A 3632-nucleotide genomic window follows, 5' to 3' on the forward strand; every position below is an offset into this window, starting at 1 on the left:
TGGAACAATGCATTTTGTCGGTGTACATAAGGTTTTTTTTACATTGAGGTCAAAGGTCATTAAAGGGGTCAAAAGGTCAATCAAAAATTTTCAAAAAAAATCAAAATCCATGTATAAGTTCCGATTAAGCTGAAATTCACCAGGAATATTTCTTATGACATCCTAAGCACAGTGCAAGAGCAGTTGACCCCATCCGTAACCCAGGGGTCAAGTTATAGGGGTCAAATTGCGGCTTGTATTCAGCGTCTGTTGACTCTAGTCTATATTGTGCCCTTAATTTCAGAAATAGCCCAATTTAGCTGGAGTGACCAACCCCCAGTGACTAACAATGGGCTTCTGGACATAACATCAACAAGTTTGTCCCGACTCTTAAAACAAAACAAGAGGCAGTGATTTCTATGACCTTTTGAAACATGTAGAATCCTACAAGGTAGTGGCATTTCACACCATATCTTGTCATATTTCGAACATTTTCTACAACATTCCAAGAAAATGTAGCCAAATTATTTATGACTCAAATACTTTTTAATGTTACTTTCTTTCAACACTGCACAACTTGTTATTTAGCAGAAATAGAATTTTGTCGCACAGTGCGAGAATTTATGTTCATTCTAGCTAAGGAATTTTGCAGGAATCATTTGATTCTTGCAAATCATTTGCAGACTACCATGCAAATTTATGCAAATTGAGGAGACTTGACTTTGATTCACAGCTCAATATTTTTATGGAAAGTTAAGCGAGAATCAATACATACATGCGTAATTGCTTTTATAACAACAGTTAAAGGGGATATTTTATGATCCGCAGCCTCATCCCCCACTTTTCTCAAAAAAATTTGCGATTTTTATACCACTAGAAACCTCTGCTTATATGTTTATGTACAAAATATTTCTTGCAGATTACTTCGTTTAGCAACAATATCGGCAAATTTAAATTACGTTCTGGTACACCAGAACAAAATTACAATACAGTAGCCTATGGAGCAGTGTAATACACATAATCATGCATAACTTGCAAACACAAAATCGGAATCAACTGAAATTTTGGGAATAAGCTTTTTTTTTGATATCTACTGAAAAATGTCATAAAAAGAGGATGCGAGGATCACAAAATACTCCTTTAAAGCAAACAAAAGAAATAAATTTTATATATGCGACACGATCTGGTCCATTGGGGCCAAAGGAGGCATTTTTGAAAATTGAGTTACTGTAATTATTACATTACACATAGGCCTACAAAAGGCTATCATTTACTGAAAACACCAAAGGTGTAGCATACTTGGTTCTAAAGTTATGAAGTTTTATTTCTTATGTATTTTATTGTTTTTTACTCCAAATTTTTACCTTTATCTCAGTTTCAAATTTGCCGCCTTTGGCCCCCATGGACCAGATTGTGTCGCATATGATTAATTTTTGGTAAAAGCCAAGATGCATTCTGATACAAAAACATTGTATATCAGACATCTCATGATCATACTAATCCCTGAGCTAAGCTGTGTGTTTACAATTTACAAAACACAACACTTAACTTATTAGGAAATTAAATCAATGCATAAATATAAGGTAATTGATGATAAGACTTTCAATATTCAATATGTAACATTACAGTTAATATATAACTACTTAAAGCTAAAACCAAACATTATCCCAGGTGGTGTATTTGCAACATCTATTGGACCTTGACTCAGTTGACTGGATATTTTCCAAGGAAGAAAAAAAACCACCCAGTTTCCAATGACTTCAAATATTTTTGTACTATGTATACTTTTGAAGAACTGGTCAAGGTTTTTTTAGATATATGTGACCATCCACATCGAAACGCTCGTAAAGTCGGCCCCTGGTCAATTTTGGTTTCTTCCATGTTTAGAAAATATATATCATAAGCTTTACAATGATGTATCATTTGACTTCAAACGATATCCAGAAGTGGAGTTATGGCTTGTTAAACTTTGCTCCTTCAGTAAAAAGGTACATTATTTTGGTGCTACAATATATCTCTTTTTCTACATTGCTGGTATTAAATATCAAATGGTCATAATTGGCGGTCACTTCAAATCATCCCCAAGTCAACGAGGTTCAGGAATGTCCTCTCATTGTTAATTGTTGGTTAACCCACCACTTGAACAGGATTTAGCCAAAGCAAACAAAGACTAAAGCTATTTACTGTAAGTATAAGCTTATTATCCTCTTCAACAATAGGATTAAAGATTGGTATATGAATGGACTGAAATGAGAAACTTGTAGGACAATTATTAGGTACATTATGAATACAAGCTTTATGCACATTTTGGACTGTAACTCAAAATTCAATTTGCCGACTTTACGAGCGGTTTGAGATGGATGGTCACATATAAAGGCAGGTGACCCAATTGACAGCCTCATCCCAGACATACACACACGCATTCACCCAACTCCCTCAAAATGAAGATTTTGGTATCAGGTGAAAGCTCACATTTTTCTCATAACTCCAGTAAAATTTTAAGCCTGAAAGACTGACCACTTGTGACCCGATGTCAAAACTGTTACATGTATCATCTTATTCCTGTGTTAAAGTGTCTGTTTGTTTAAACAGTTGCTCCATTTGGGGACACATTTGGGTCCTGCTGGGATCAAGCACAAGAAAATCCCCACTACCCATGTGGAAGATTTTAGAAATATCTTCCACAGGGGGAGTACGAATTTCAAACGGAATGAACACATAAGGCACTCCCTCCGAGAAAGATTCAACCGGAATCTTTCAATGAGGGAGAGTGAGTTTCAAATGGAGCTGCTAATGTGTTCATTCCATTTGAATTTCATACTCCCCCTGTGGAAGATATTTCCAAAATCTTTGTGTGGATTTTAAATGGAATAATCCAATCTCAACTGCCACAGTGTGGAAGGTGTCAACCTGCGTTCTTTCCTATGAACGATGGCAACACACAATGTGCTTACTTTCTGTTATTCATACTACTTACTGCAACTAACCTAATAGTTATGCAAGTCTGGAATCACTCAATTCAGAATGGCCAAATCTAAACTGCATATGTCATAAATAAAAATACATTCTAAAAGTTATTTATGAGGGAAGCTATACTACTAAAAGGAGGGAAGCTCAATTCTCACCTCTAAAACAAGAGTGAGAATGTTAAACATGATTGTCACTCTGCAACTAGACGGTGATTTAAGTACTTGCCAGCACCTACTGAGTTGACTATGTACCTAGCTCAATAGACCATTTCAAATAAAGATCAGAAAAGTTCAGAAAACCAGGGGCAGTTAGCGGTATGGGGTCAAAATAGCGGACAAGAAAACAGGAATCACAGTATCCTTTTGAATGATAATACAGCTTATTTGGCCAATGTCAACATGGCGTCATCAGGTAAATATTTTCCTAACAACTAACATCTCTGCTATTTGCCGTGCGACATTTACTAGAGAATAAAAATCATTACATGTTCAATTCGCCGGCTGATCCACCATGAGCTGTTATGGCGTGTGGTGGTGAGCCAACGACATGTAATCGTTAGTGCACGCTGGTTCGAATCCGAACGGTTCTGATTTTTTCTCTCCTTTATTATAATGCCAGTTTGTCTGAGCTCCATTTCTTTAATCTCTGCTATTTGACAGTAATGGAAAGAAAAGTGCAAATGT

Source organism: Amphiura filiformis, chromosome 17 (assembly GCF_039555335.1).
Source record: "Amphiura filiformis chromosome 17, Afil_fr2py, whole genome shotgun sequence".
NCBI classification, from domain to species: domain Eukaryota; kingdom Metazoa; phylum Echinodermata; class Ophiuroidea; order Amphilepidida; family Amphiuridae; genus Amphiura; species Amphiura filiformis.